The following is a 16,941-nucleotide window of genomic DNA, read 5'->3' on the forward strand; positions in this document are numbered from 1 at the left end:
TTTTATCAATTCTGTTTCTACTTTCAAGTCTTGAACTGTTTTATTCATTTCCTCCCTCTGTTTTCTTAGATTTCTTTAAGGGTTTTATTCATTTCCTCCCTAAAGACCTCTATCCTATTCAAGAAGGCTGGTTGAAGGTCCTTTTCTTAAGCTTCAGCTGTGTTGCAATATTCAGGACCTACTGTGGCAGGGTTGCTGGGCTCTAGTGAGGACATATTGTCCTGGCTGTGGTTGATTATGCTTTTATGCTGGTTTCTAGGCATCTGGGTTTGGAAAGATTGTAATTCTAGATGCCGATATCTGGTCTTGTATTTGTTGGGTAGGTGTTTTGGTTCTTGGCTTCTGCTGCCCTCTCTGATTCTTAAGAGGGTGAGTTTCCTGATAGGGCATTTTTCTGGTATCCTGCCAGCTGTGACCCCTGGGTGTTCCAGGTAAAATGTGTTTCTAGGTTTTGGGAGCTGACACTTAGGAACGAGGATGGGTTTGGAAGGGTGCTGCAGGCCTCCACAGAAGGAAGGATAGTAGGGTGTACCGCCAGGATCTGCCTAGTCCACTGGGAGTGGAATCAGAGTGAGAGGTCAAAGCAGGTGGTCTGTTACAGAGCTGGGGATGAGACTGGGGGAGGGGGTGGACTCGGAGAAATGGAGGAAGAGGAGAAGACCTGCAGTTAGCCTACCTGCTTAGCTTGCCTGGGGGGTCTGCAGGTCCCAGGAAATGTCTGCTAGAGTTATGGGCTAGGATAAAGCAATGAGTCAGGGGGGAGGGAACTCGAGGGGAAGATGTGTGTGATCCACTGAAATGGGGGAAGAAGGAGGAAAGAGTCTGCAGCAGGTGGTCTGCTCTAGAACTGGGCATGAGACTTGGAGATTAGGTTTGGAGGAGAGAAGGAAGAGGTGAAGATCTGCAGTTAGCCTCCCTGCTCCCCTGGCTGGAGTCATGTCCTCTTTTTGTATTTTATAGTCACTGAATCTAGCTGGTGCTGCTCATATGGACAATGGTGTGGACTCTCATCTGCTGGCCCTAGGCCGCCCACCAGTGGCAACTTCACACAAGGAATTTACTCTTCCTCCCTATCATCCATTGACTGTCAATAGCTTCTCAGCTATGTGCAGGGCCTCAGGAGCTCCCTGTTCTTCCAAGCTAGAATTTTCAACTGGTAAAGACATTACCTCAACTTAAGTATCTGTCTCGTGTTATTTTAGCACTGTAACAAAAAAAAATCTAATAAGAGTATGTTAAAGATCAAAGCCATTTAAAATCTAAACTAAGTAAAATTATTTTAAACATATAAATTTATCACACTAATATGAAAAGAACAAGTAACAAACTCCAGTAGCTTTTCAGGTAAGGAGCCTTCATAGAGGCCCATCTAATTTTCTTCCCAATTCTCCAGCTAGCCACAGGTTGGGAAATGGCTAAGAACAAAGGTGGCCATACCCCCAATCTCAGCTTCATCCAAACAAGCACAAAGTGATCTCTAGTCACCTGTCAGTCATCAGAACATATCTGTTGTTGCTCAAATCAGCATCTCCTAGAACTCACATGATTAGCACAGCGCAGAATCATGCCCAAGATATCTCAGGCAATTACACGAGATGCATTGGTCCTATGCAGGTTATTGATGCTTGTCTAAGTCTCCCTTTTTCAAGGAACAGCCCTCAGGCTGTATTTGATCTTCTACTCCTCCCTTAATCTTAGACTCTAACATACTCTCAGCTAATCACCCTGAGGATTCAGGGTAAGTCTTTCTGGGCCACTAGAGTTGCTTTGAGAAGAATCTGAGCCAAACCACTAACTCAGTGCAATGTGGGTCTGTAGCAAGTGCTGCATTTGATAGGATGCACACTCACTTTGCTCTGAGGTAATGAAGAGCCTGGACCCATGGCAGCTCTTTTGCCCCACCAGGACTGAGAAAGGATGGAACAGATAACAGGTACACATGGAAGACAAGAAAAGCCAGCGGCCCAAGTAAGTTCTCAATTGCTTCATTTCTCCTCATGTAAAGCAGCTTCAGTGGGTTCTATCCCATGAGTAGAGCGAAAAGTCCCATTTGCACAAGTCTTTTTAAGTCTTTGTGGTGTGGGCATGGTAGCACCTGCCTTACACCATAGCACTCAAGGTGTAGAAAGGAGAGCAGAGAGTTTGGGCCCAGTTTTGATTATATAGCAAGACTCTATCTAAAAAATAAAAATAATAAGTAAGTGAATAAATACATTGCACTTCTGAGTAATGAAAATTATTATTAGCTCTTAAATTCAATTATTTAATTTGTGAGTCAGTTAGAATGAATCGTCTTTTAGAATCTTAGTCTCAAAAGCTGAAAGCCTTGGGAACACAGCACCATGTGACTGGTTACTGTCTCTCCCATTGTGCTCATCAGTAACTTATTCCTCCCTTTCCTAATTCTGAAAACTCCAGAGGAGTCCCATTGCATCCAGCTAGGGGTGATTGGTTCAGCCACAAACTGGGAGCTTTTCATCTAAACTAGGCTAAATATAGGCCTATAATATTTTTTTGTCCTTTAATCTCTTAGTTACTCATGACCATGAATGTTTTAAATGGTCTTTGCTTTTCCTCAGGCCTTCACTCACAATGGCCAATTAAATTCAGTGTGAACTTTGTTGGGTACCTTCTTCCAATCCCTGTTAGTTACAAACACCCCAGCTTTTATCCCTACCAGTATCTATATATGCACAATGTCTGTGTGTCTGTGTGCATGTATCTGTGCATGTGCATGGGTGACTATAGTTATGTTGCATGAATAAATTTACATCTGTATGTCTGGAACCAATTTTGCCATTCTCTAAATATTGTACACCCTGAGAATTCATTGGGGGTGACCTGGATGCCAGATTTTATAGTAATCATAATAACAACCTCAAGTTTATATTTATTGAGTGTTTACTATGTGTCAGGCACTATCCTAATTGCTTCAGGTTTATTGGCTGTCTAATCCTCTTAACAACCTAGAAAGTAAATACTATTATCCTCACTTTACATATAAGGAAGGAAACAGAAGCACACAGAGGTGAAGGTCACTCCTGAGTACACAGATGAACTGAAACTCAACCGGAATCAGTTTGAGTAAGAGCCTAGACACATAACTGCCATGGTTGTTAAATGTAGGCTCCAGGAAAACAATGTCCAGAAATAAACTCTTACATTGATGTATATAACATTACAGGATATAAAAAGCTTTTATATGAAAATGCCCTATTAAATTAATGGTTAATTTACTATTATTCCTATTTTAGAAATGTACCAAAAAAATGCAAAGATTAATGGCCTTATTTACCCAAGGTCATTAAACTAATGAATGGTGAATCCACATCACCATCCAAGCAAAGGAAATTTAGATCAGAAGATTGCTTTCCCATGGGCTCTTTGTCTAGAGATAAATGTTTGAAACTTTGACAAAAATAGCTGGTCAAACTCATTCTCTGTAACTTTATAGTATTAAATGGCAGCCTCCGGGATATCTGGGGGATACTGACATTAATGATCAATTAGTATTACAATTTATTTTATTTTCAGTTTTCAAATTGATGTGGCAGTATCTACCAGAATTATTTCCTTCCTTCTTAACGCTCTTTGGCTTTCAGTATGGATGTTTTTGTGTGTGACTCCACCATCAGATGAATGAAATGGACAAGATCCAAGGTGGAATCCATGAATTCTTCAACTTCTCCTTTCAAATAACAGGCAACCATGATGCCAAGCGAGTCTTGGTTGCTTTCATCTGGGAAAGCGAAAGCATAGCTTTACACGGTTTGATTTTACAAAGCAAAGCAAATAAGTAAAATGAAATAGTTCTTCATTGTGGGTTGATTTACACCCACTTAAAAGAAATACATGTGTCTAAAACCCCTGTACCTCAGAATGTGACTTCATCTGAAATTGGATGGCTGCAGACCTAGATTAGGTTTAGAGGTGCAGACATTGGATTTGCTGAGTTAAATAAAACACAGGATATAAAGTTGGGTGAGCATGGAAAGGAGGTGGACCTGAGAGCAGCTGGAGGTAGAAGGTGAACACCTTCCAAACACACTGTGCAACATTCACAAGGAACTAATTAAAAATTAAAAAAAAAAAATGAATGAGCACACACTGGATTAGGACTGGCCTTTTGTCCAGTGTTACAAGTGTCCTTACAAAAAGGAAGGAAAAAAAGGAAATGTGACCATGTGGAGACAGAAGCAAAGACGGGATTAAATCCCCATGAAACAAGGTATGTTCTCCCAGGGCAATGAAAGGCTGCAACAGACAAGGAAGGATCTTCCCCTAGAGTGCTTGGAGAGAGAGCAGTCCTGACAACACCTCCGTAATAGACTTCTTGTCTCCAGAATAAAGTTCTCTTATATGAGGCCATTTCTTCATGGTAATTTAATACAGCAAGTGTAGGAAACTAACACATTCCTCTTCTCTTCTCTCTCCCCATCTCATTTCCACATTCAAAAAAAAATGTTGAGTATATTTTCATGTACCATAAATTGTATATAGTACATAATATATGAATGTATCATTTATTTTGCAAAAACTTAAGAGGTCTCTGAGAAACGTTGAGACTAGACTTGGAGAAAACAATAAGGATTTAAAGACATAGTTACCGTTTGGTTTTTGAAACAATAATAGAAGCACAAATCCCCATAAAAATTCACACATTTTATGTCATCGAAAGACTCCTAGTGTGGGGATGCAAGGACAGTAGACAAAAAAGCACTTGATAAATCATTTAGGATGTTTAAGGAGCCCACTCTTCTTAGCCCCCCCAAACTATCTCTAATCTATTTGTTCTCTATTGAGTACCTTCTCTGTTAGAATGGAGACCAGAGACCTTTAGTAACAACCAGCTCTCACAAATGCACACTCCCGATGCTCCCAATTACACTCCTTGCACGCCTGCACTTTCAACTCCAAGCTGCCAGCTGATTTCTAGCACCGTTGGTCAACTCTCTCTCGTCCCTGCCTCCCTTTTATGACACCTACCATTCTATTTCCTCCTCCACGGGTCACCTGCCTTCTCAGTGCCTTTCACCCCCCTTTATAAGGACACCAGGTGCATCAGAGGAAGGGCCCACCCTGCTGCAATACGACCCCATGTGACCTAACAGGCTGTATGTGCACACAGATTATTTCCTCCTTCACCCATCCCTCTTGGGTCTGTAGGACAAACAATTCAAATAATGTAATCGCTCCAGACTGAGTGGATGGGTGGACATAATGGGCGTTGTAGCAAGCACTGGTCAAATTTAAACTGGCCTCCACGAGTACCACTCGAAAACTACACAGTCTGGTAAGGCTATTCAATTAACAAGTTGTAGTCTCTCCCGCTATGCAAACAGAAATGCCAAACATCCTACTTATACCGACTAAACAGTTGAACTTTCCCTGACAATAAAACAAATAAATGTCTTAAGCATGGGGCTCATCAGTTCATAAATTCAAAAAGGTTTACTTGATCTCATTTCCATCAAAATTGGTAACATCTGGGAGGCCTCCTCTAACATTTGAATGGACGTTTAGAAATAATGCTCTTCCATATATTTAGGTATGTTACATGTGTTCTGCAGCTAACTTTTCTTGGCAGGAGTATCAGCATGCAGCCCTGCTTCCACAGGCAGCAGAAACATCGTTCCAGTTGACTCCAAACCTTTGTGCTCTACAGCTTCAAGGGCGAGGCACATGGGAAGATGCCGAGTCCAGCCTTATCTCCCAGTGCCTTCTGGCTGGGTGAAAAGGCAAGTATGGCTCGACTGATCGATTTTGCCTCATTCTCATCGGTGGGTTTTGGTTCAGGGCTGTACCCTGGAGCTGACAGGGATCCAGAACTTGCTAAGAGCCTACTTAGAACATCTGGAATTTGACAGAGAAGCTCCCAAGGGAATTGAAAGCACTTCCTTCTTCTCCTGGACTCGCCCAACTCTATCCCTGTATTACTGAGATCTTCAACAAGTGGAACACTTACACTTTCTTACGTGCGGCCCCTTAGGAATGTCTTCACTGAATTATGTTTTAATATCATATCATCAGCTATCAAAGAGGAGTGATTCAGGAGGTCAATCCAAACAATCTTTCGATATGACAGAGGTAAAAAGGTGGTGTTTATTGGGGTAAAAAAAAATCCCTAATGCAAGAATCCCCATAAAAATGTTTTCCTTGAATTTACATTCTGAAACAATTTTTCCCACACACTAATGTTTGCGCTTGTGTTTGGGTTAAACAATGAGGATTATGTAACCAATTTATTTCTGTTTTGCTTTAGAAGCCAAAAATCTCAAGTCAATTCAGTTCGGCAGCAACTAAGGAATTTTCTTATCATCAGTGATCCCAGTGATGTAATGGGGATGCTTTTATAATTGTTTTATATGGCTGCTTATATTTGTCTAATCACATGTTACGATTCCATTTTACAAGTGACTTCAAGCATCCAGGACATAGGATGCTAATTAATCCTAAGAACTACAATGCTACTCTAAAATGTTTTTCTTTAGGAAGGAGTTTTAAAGGCACTTCAGAAGACATGAGTAATCATCATCTTTTAAGCACCATGACCAAAGAACAGAATTGACCACACTGCTGGGTTGCATGAACAGGAGTAACGGGGACTATACATGGTGCTACACATTTTTTTTTAAATCAATTGGTTTTGAGTTTGGTGACTCCCCAATGTAGACTAGAATTCAAAAAGAAAGCACAGACAAATTCATGCTTGTTGCTCACATCCACAGAGTATTAATAGCTTTTAGAATTGAAATTGTTTTATTAATTTGATTAGGTTGAAGGAAAAATCCAAGACTCATGAATAATTCAGGTTACTGTCAGCTCCTACAAAGCCTTATGGAAAGTACTGTTATACCTCAAAAAAATGCTCTCACAGTAGACCATACATTTAATTTTCAATAACATTGATTTATAGTTTTATAAAGAAAAATAATAAATATAATGAATTACTCCCATATTTCCTGATCTCAGTCACTATAAAATAACTGCTGTAGTTTTACATTTCCAGTGTGAAATATTAAATGCATAAATCAAAACAAAATTATTTTTCATCTAGAGAAAGGGACTGGTTCCTGAGACTGACAAATTCGTTTTATTTTAAAATTAATGTTTTAACGGGTGAGGAGAAAGCTCCAGTGAATCCCTACTACTTTAGGAAGAAAGAAAGTTCTTACATTTGACTGTTTTGCCCGTGATGTTTTTCAAGCAGGTACTGTGTGTGATGTTATTAAGATCCCCACAACTAAACTTATCAGGAGCCAAATGGTGCTCGCTGGCATGAATCATTTTCCTTTTCCACTTCCTTTCTCATGACGTTTCCTTTTTCCATAGTTGTTTCACTTTAAATTGCCACCCTGAGATAAGCGTCGCCCACAATACGCTTCGCCGATGCCAGCAGACTGGCATGTTTGCAATTCCAATATTCTCGTACAGCTAAGACTAAGCAATCATGTAATGAGCTGAACATTATCGAACAAGAACAACTCAGGAGAGACACAGATTTCTAAATAGGCAGAAACAGATGTGTGAAGTTCTATATTTTCTCAACTTCCTTGCTGAGATTTCATTGAGAATAAGAAACTGCATTTTTGCAACCTTATTTTAAAAAGTAGATCTAACTATGAGGATTCATTTTCACATTTAAATACCTCTCAGCTTTTGTGCATGTTCAACATTCACCCACAGGAGCTTTCAGAAGGTGTGATGAAGGCTGATTACTAAAAGTGAAAAATCCTTGACACATGACTAGCATTGGAGTTAACAGGCCAAAAAGAAATGTAAACCATCTAATGGCCATGAGATTGGAAACATAGCTGTAGCATTGTCTCCAAGGCTTGGCTCCATACAAAGAACAGATCAATTTAAATCTGCTTTAAAAAATACATTAAGGGCTTTTATGATTCTTAAAATGTTATGTATGTCATTGTCAGTTATAAATATATTTGCTCACTGATTCTAAAACTAAGTTGGTTACATATCAATCTTTTAATTAAAAAATTCCACTTGTTACATGGCTAAATGCAAACTAACTTCTCTTGGAAACTACTGAGTGTAGAGAGAAGACTATGGATCTTTAGATGAATCTTTGCAAAGCTCAGCACAGCTTTACTGTGCTGTGCCTTCCGGGGGACTTTCAAAAGGAGGGGAAGAGACCTCAGAGGTCCTGAACAACCGTCTGGAGAAGATCTGAACAGACCTCCCTAAAAATAACAATGGGCTGTAGACTTCATAAACATTTTTAGAAATTAAATAGCTGCTAACTCATTCCATATGGAAGCAAATTCACAGAGTCCAACATGTTGTTCAATGAGATCATCATAACATACACACCAAAGAAAGAGGCAAAACCATCCCCAAAGTCATTCACGAGAGGCCAGAGGAAACAGATGATCATGAACTGCCTTTAAAAATTTAAAGAAAAAAAAGACAAAAGGTTCTAAAAACGACACAACACTGTGGCTTTAAAACTCTACAGACAGGCAATGTGTGGCCAGAAAATCTTTTCAAATCCCCACTAATATGAAACACTCATTAAAAGGGGACACAGCAAAAACAAAACTTCAGACAGTCGTTATAATTGCAAATCATGAATTTATTTGAAGTTTTCACTTGGTGAAAAAGATATCATCTCATGAATCTATTCTCTCAATGTACTTAACACATACAGAATCACAGGAATTTTAAAATCTTATTAACATACAAAATATTGTTTCATTATGGAAATTTTTTTCCAAACAATCATTTCTTGTTGGTTCTCCAATTTCTCATTGTCCCCTCTACCCTGTAGCTTCCTTTCCACTCCTGTGTCTCTCAAGCCTTCCTTCTCCACTTCCTCCACAACCCTCCTCCTCTGGTGGTGCACTCTCCAGATTCATGGCCTGCCACAGGACCTTGAATGCCAGAGAAGCCGACTGAGTGATTATGTACCTACAGAGCTATATATACTCCATTATTCTAAATGACCCCTTGATCTTTTAACTCAGAAATCCTGGTCCTGAGTAACCTCCCCAGCTCAGAGTTTGGATTTGTTTTGTGTCTGTATTCTCCTAGTAGAATAAAAGGGAATGAGAAAGTAAAACAGGAACAGCCCAGCCTTCTGTTTGTCCGGCTGTTTTCCACTGTTTCACACTGGCCTCATCTACATGCAGGGTTTAGTCTTCCCAACTTTATGTTAATAACGTTGGAGAAATTGCTTTCCTCTGGTAAGAAAACACTTAAACTTCAAAGTATTTCCCCTGTATTCAGACCCATGATTTTCATTTTTTGATCTTTACATCTGCTGTTGTGTAGATTCAGTCCCCCCACCCCTTCCACCCCCTGCCCAGATCTCTACCTCCCTCCAACAATTCCCAACACATGTTTACTATTTAACACCCAGCACTTCATCCTCCCTCTTCATACTTACGATTTTGAGTGAAACGGTCACAAGAAATAAAATTAAAGAAGAGATAATATCAAATACATCCTCAAGACTAAATTTATTCTGGGTTTTATAATTTAAATCAAATTGCTTTTTTTTTTTTTTCAAATAAAAGGAAGGTTAAATTTCTGGGCTGTTGCCATAGTGAAAAGTAATAGGAAAAGCTATAGGAGAGAAGTGTAGGATGTCTGGTGCCGCTGATTGTATTCACACTGGGGAGACACAGTGGGGTCGTGATATTATTACCTATATGATCGCTACAGCATGTTTATTCTTGGATACCAGCAGAAGCCTAGGAAATGTGTCTGAGGAGAAGGGATGAGATAAATATGGAAATCTGTGTTACAAAGATTCAAATTTCTCAGAATTAAGATTTGCTGTGAGCTAATGCTTGTGTGCTTACCTCAACAACAGAAGAATTTAAAATTAACCCATTTTAATCTGATGGCCTGAAGATCAGGAGGTTTATGTTGCTTAGGGAGTGCAGAGTCGAAACAATTTCTTGCTGTTTATTCTCCATTTCAGGGCCATTTTGTAAATCGCTAGGGTAGGTGGTCATTTGTTGTATGGACATTTGTGGAGAGTACACTTTCAGAGTTGATAGCTGGTCATTTGAAGAAAGTACACTGACTGAGTCTAAACACTTTGGTTACCTACCAGTGGGTGATACCTGAAATTTCATCATTAAAGGTTGATTTTCCATAAGACCCTAGTAAAAATGGCTACTTAAAGGAATTGAAGGAGGTAGTTCAGAACATAAGCAAATTCTGCTCAGTAGCTTTTCTTTTTATTTTGATTTGTATGAATGCATAACCAAAGGTTAACTCTACGTTTTGAATGTGTCCATCACCCCAGCAATCGTGCATTGGAATATCACTTGCCAATGCAGCTCCATTGGAAGATGGTGCTAATGGAGGTGCAGAGCTAATAAAGGATTCCCCCTTACAAACAGACTAATGTCAACCTAAGAAAGGGCTAAGGCTGTGAATTCAGTCTTTATATGGCTTTCTCACTCTTCATCTTTTCACCATGGGATCATGTAGCAAGACACCTGTGGGCTTCCCTGTCTCTAGAATCACTGGCCAAGTAATTCTTTACTTTATAAATTACTCAACCTCAGGCATTTTGTCATAGTCACTTAAAAACTGAACCAGGCATAGTGGTGTCCAGCTAGAGCCCTGGCCTTTAGGAAACTGAGGAAAGAGAGTCACAAGTTTGAGGCCAGGCTGGCCTATATAGTGAGTGAGCCCCTATCAAAACATTCTGAAGTGAATTAAAATACATCTTCTTGAAACTTTTGATGATCTGAGGAGTTTCAGTTGAAATGTAAATAACATACAAGTACTTTTTTTTTTTTTTAAAGAGGATTATATTTGCAAGAAGTAGCTGACAGCCAGCTGTGAATGTGAGGAACCCTTGACCCCAAATTTTCTTTACTTATGAATCTCCTTCCAGAGCTTGCCTGTCCAACCTCCTTCACATCATCTCTGGATATCCCTACAAGTACAGAAGGAAGATAAGCATCATAAATAGCTCCAAGTTTGAAGATTAAACAGGAAAACCTTGGTAATGAACAAAAAGGACGAGAAATAAACTATTTGATCTGTGTAAGGCTGGCTCCTTCTGTGTCTGATTGATGAAAATAGATGTCCTGAGATCAACACCTGTCTTCCTACCCGCCCCCCCCCACACACACACAGGTGGGTTTTGTAATACAGCAAAATCCAATTGAGAATTACTCTCAGGCAGAAATATGTGGTCTATGAGTCTTCATGAGTTATACTAGCAACTACCACAAACAACCCCAAATCCCAATGGCTTAACAAAATAAAAGTCTATTTTTTGTTCATATCACAGTCCTAAAAGTTTTCAGGGCTTCTCTGAGCAGGTTTTCCTCCAAGTACTGACTTGGGAATAAAAGTTCCTTCTATCTTTGTCATACCGTCTTTCACAAATGGCTTCCACCACTGCCAAGGAACAGGAAGACAAGGCAGAAATGGTTAGAGACATCATTTATGCTCACATCTATGGCCCCTAAACCAATACAAGGCATGTTACAAGTATAGTTTTATTTTTCACTCAGGGAAGGAAAACAAGACAAATGAACCCATAATCAGTTTCCACAATCCCCCTTCAGAAGTCCTCCTGCAGTTATAGCCACTGTATCAAATTCAAAGTCCTGTATATATGAGTAAAATGCAGTCCTTTCCTTCAGGCTGGATCTGTCTGATCTAGTTCTTCCTGTACATGAACTAAAAAGTTAGGCAATCTGTGCTGTGGTGATGTTTTGTTTGTGCTCTAACAACTAAAGCTTGCCTGAAGATTGGAGTGCAGAGCTAAGCCATTAGAGGCCAAGGGGTGGTGGTACACACCTTTAATCCCAGCACTTAGGATCTCATGCCTTTGATCTCAGTACTTGGGAGGAGGAAACAGGAAGTGATATGGCTGGGCAGAGAGAGGAAGTGATAAGCGGAGGTACAGACAAGCCTTAAGAAGTCTTTCTAATGGCTAGCTGCTCTGCTTCTCTGATCTTTCAGCTTTCACCCTGATATCTGACTCAAGGTTTTTGTTATTAAGACCAATTAGCATTCACAATACACTGTGCCCCACATGCTCATTCCCTATAATACTGTCGGCTGAGAGCATGGTACCTGCAAACAACACTCCTATGTGTGCAGAAGAAGAATCTGAGTCACACAGTAGGCAATTATCTTAGTTACGGTTTCCAGTGCTGTGAAGAGACACTGTGACCATGGCAACTCTTACAAAGAAAACATTTAATTGAGGGGGCTCACTTACAGTTTCAGAGGTTCAATCCATTATCATCATGTCAGGGAGCATGATGGTGTGCAGGCAGGCATGATGCTGAAGTAGAAGCTGAGAGTCCTACATCTTGCAGGCAACAGGAAGTCAACTGAGACACTGGGCAGTATCCTGAGCATAGGAAACCTCAAAGCCCACCCCCATAGTAACACACTTCCTTCAACAAGGCCATACCCACTCCAACAAAGCCACACCTTCCAATAGTGCCACTCCCTATGAGATTATGGGGGTCCATTACATTCAAACTACCACAGCAATGGTCCATTGTAATTCTTCAGTTTCATGAGACAGATAGAGGCAGTTCCCTAAGTTGTGCAGATCTTGTTGGACTTGATTCTTCTCTTTGGAAGAATCTGCCTGTCAACTTTTCTTTTTGGCATCTTCCCCACCTTCTAAATGACCTTGTTACACATCACCATCTGTAGTTGTGTCATATGGACATGTTTCAGAGCATGGCATCCTCGGAGACTTTAAAACATGTCAACACATGGATTTTAGATACCTGTCTTACTATGTATCCCCTTAGAATCAAGTGGTTGGACCAGGATTTAAATGAACTAGGACTGGAAGGTGACATCAAGAAATATTGCAATGATAGCATCTGTTATAAGGCTCAAAGGTTACTTAAAACTATCTTTGGAGGCTTGAAGGAAAATGATCCCTGTAGGCTCATATAGTTAATTACTTGGTCTCCAGTTGATAGAAGAGTTTATAGGAAGAATTAGAAGATTTTGCCTTGGAAGACTGTGTCAATGGAGGTGGGCTTTAAGGATTCTAAAGCCAATACAATACCTATTTAGTGCTGCCTCCTGGTTTTACCTCAAGATATGAGCTCTCAGCTACTGTTCCAGTGCCATGCCTATCTGCCTGCTGCGATACTCCCACCATGATGGTTATGGACTCATCCATCCTCTGAGATTGTAAGTCCCAAAATAAACTGTTTCTAATATAAGTTGTCTTGGTCATTGGACCTTATCAAAGCAATAGAAAAGTAACTAAGACAGTATCTTTAGTCTGGACTTGCCAGTTCTTTGGCAATACAATTCCCTCAGCAACTTAATAGGCTTCCAATGCATTTGCCATGAGCTCATAAGTACTTCAATTTTACATCTTAGATATAATTCCTAAGTCAACTCTGCCTTTTTTATACTCATGTCTCTCTTGACAATTTACCTTAGAGGATGAGGCAATCTTCCTTATCAGTAAATAGCCAGCAAGAATTAGCTGATAATCATCTAAGTGAATGATATACCTTTAATCTGATCTCCCTCAATTATTTGATTCTACCAACCATTTATTTTTACACTCAGATTTTCTTGTTTCAGATTTCAAGACATCTTTCCAACCAGATATCCCTATACTCCATATCTTCCCTTTTGTTTTTGCTTGTGAATTGGCTGGTCTATTCCCGAGTCCATTGCTTTTTGTAAAGCCCAGAAAAACATAATAGGTCATAGAAAACTTACAGTAATATTCTGCTTCATTCCAACTGCTCTTCCAGAGATGTGGGCTAAGTAAGGATTTGTCCTTGCCTCTAACATGAAAAGAAAGCCACACACAATTTAGATTTTAAATGACAGAACTTTGCTTCTGATATAAATCTCTCGGTAGTCACTATAACAAACATCTACAAAGATCCCAAATGCTTAACACCAAAAACCATGCTTCTCTTGTAGACCCATTCTGAAGTAAGTTGGCAGCTCTCCTTGGAAGCTATACTCACCATGCAGACGTAAAGATTTTATATTGGTATCATCTCCGGGATGGCTTTCCTGGTCATTGCTTGTTTACTCTCAGTCACCATGACTCACCTAAGAGAACTCACTGGGGAAGACAGATTTTCTTGGCTAGGGGTGTAAGGAATTTCAGTGATGGTCCATTTGTACCCTTGCTTTTAGGCTGGTATCGATGCAGAAGCATCATGGCGGAAGGTGTCATGTAAGAAGGCTGCCCTCCTTGTAAGGATCAGGAAGCAGTCAGAGAAAGGGAAAGACAGAAGAAGATAAGACATTCCCTTTAACGTCATGCCCCTCAGGAAGCTACCTTCCCCACCCGGCTCCAACTCCTGATAGTCCAGTCAGCTCTGAATCCATCAGTGAATTTTTCATCGATGAGGACACTTTAGGATCCCATCATCTCTGAACACTGCTGCAAAAACAAACCTCAGCACATGATTCGTCGTGGACATTTCATATATAAACTTTAACACTCACCAAGGCGGGAAAACAGATAAAGCCATTTTGAAGTTCAGCCTGTAAGTTGCAGGCATCCTCTTCACTCATATTGCTTGAATCTCACCTTAACTGCAAGGGTCTTGAATATGTCATTTTGTAGGTCAACAGAAAGAAGAAATGGATTTACCTGATTTTATGACTGACAACTAGGTTGCTACCAGTAGTACATAGAGTTTAGCTGTAACTCCAACAGAAGCCTTACCTTGAAACAAATTAATCTCCTGCAGTAAAATCCCATAATCATTATGTCACATAGCTAGAGAAGGCCAGGTGTTCCCTATTATCCTGTAAATTACACCAGAGCCACTTGTCTGCCCATTCGGTGAGTGGGGACTGTCCCTACATTAACAATTCTCATCATCATTAGAAAGTAAGCAAGCAAGAAGCTAACTCCCTTTACTGATGGCATATGTGGCTATTTTTTCCACAAGATTTCTAAGAAGAAAACACAGCCAGTTGCCTTCGACACAGACACAAATATAAGAAAATCTGCTTTTTACTTTCCTAGAAGCCTCCTTGTTAAAACATTGAAAACCTGTAGAAAACAAAGTATGCACATGTTACATCATCTTCTAAAAAACAACAAAATACTTCGAAAAACTGTATTGGTCGGGCTAAGGACATGCTCAGTGGCCAAAAGCATCTCTAGCATGCATCAGGCCTTGAGTTCAATCCTCAACACTAAAAAAAGAAGACATTTCAGGCGTCAACATGCATGAAAATGTACATAAACTAAGAAGAAGAAGAAGGAGAAGAAGAAGAAGAAGAAGAAGAAGAAGAAGAAGAAGAAGAAGCAGCTTAGACATTCACGCTAGAGAATAAGAGACTAAGATTCAAACAGGGTTTTAAGAATCTCATAATAGACACATTTAACTTAAGGCGAATCAACTATTCACATTCAAGATTCACTTTTCAAATGCTATAAAATGAGTAAAAATTACATTTTTATGTGTGTACTATTTTTTACATTCCTCAGGTTTTTTCTGAATGCATTATACATAGAACTGTTCATTCAAAACCATTGCGATTATGCACTGTAAGGATAAAAGGAGTGTCCAATATAATTTGAACCATGCAATTAAGTGCTGATATTTTTATATTAATTTACACGTAAGAGACAATTTAATTCCTTAGCCATCTCATTTCTGCATATGACCCACCATTCAACTCAACCTCCCTGAATCCTGATATTATCTCTCTTCTCTGGTTCATCCTCTAAAATGGTCTTTGTGTACAGCTCTACCTTGGTTACAAACATCCTTTTTTGAATAAGCCTTTCTTTTGATAGCCTGAGTCTGACTTTCTTTTTTAACTTTCTATTTATTTATTCTTTGTGTCTTTCACATCATGCATCTCCATCCCATTCATTTCCTGTCCCTATGTATCTGCCCTCTGCCCTTGCAACATTGCACCCCACCCAAATAAAATAAAAGAGAAAAAAAAGAAAAAAGAATTCTCATCATTGAAGCTGTAGTGTGACATAGTGAGTCACATAGTAAACCCTTTTATCCATAAATCTTTATGTGCAAGTGTTCATTGCAAAGAGTCTGGTTTGAGGCCTCTGGCTTCTGCTACTCTATCAATTCTGGTTCCTCACTGGGACTACTCTTAGATATCCTGTTGTTGCCCTGTTTTGTGGAGATCCTGCAGCTTTGGGTCTGCAGGACTGGTCCCTTCACATGCTCCAACAGCTCGTAAATGGATAGATGTTGGGGGAGGCCAACTCATAACTCTGGCTCTGGGCCTGGGTACTTGCAGGGTTGGTCAGCCCACCAGCTCTCCCTTGTCTTCCCTACCAGGGTGAGCTCTCCAGCATTGTCCTTGCTAGTTTATCCCTTGCAGCAATGATCAAAGGGTAGGGCCAGTTCTTCTGCTTCCACAACCTCAGGGTCAGCTCTCCCACCCCTATACCTTCAGGACCTGCTCTACTGTATTGTCCAGGGGAGGTGTAGGGGCCACTCTCCCAAGTGCTATAGCTGGTGAGGGCAGAAATAGCTCTCCCACCTGCCACAGGTGGGGAGGGGCAAGGGGAAGTATCTCTCCCCCACCCACACCACCCTATGGCAGATGAGGGGTGGGGCGAGATCTCCCATGCTCATGTTCTCCGGGTGGTTCACCTGCACCCCTATCAACAGGGTCAGCTCTACTATGCTGCCCAGGCAAGGTGCAGGGTCCACTTTCCCAAGTGCCGCAACTGGCATGGGCAAGGAAGGGGAGGAGTCTGCCTTTCTATAAATTAAAAAAAAAAAATACAGTAACAAAGATTTGAACCCTGTCAAGTGTTTTCTAAAGACAGTTACTTCTTATGGAATCATAAGATCTCTCTAGAAGCAGACATCTTGATGTGTTCATGGGACATAAATTCAAACCTTAGGAGTCAGCTCTGAACATGACTGAAGGAAGGAGAAGCAGTGGTCTTCTAGTCACTTAGATCCACATATCTTGGCTCTCTGCCATACTTTT

Source organism: Onychomys torridus, chromosome 23, assembly GCF_903995425.1.
Source record: "Onychomys torridus chromosome 23, mOncTor1.1, whole genome shotgun sequence".
Lineage (NCBI taxonomy): Eukaryota > Metazoa > Chordata > Mammalia > Rodentia > Cricetidae > Onychomys > Onychomys torridus.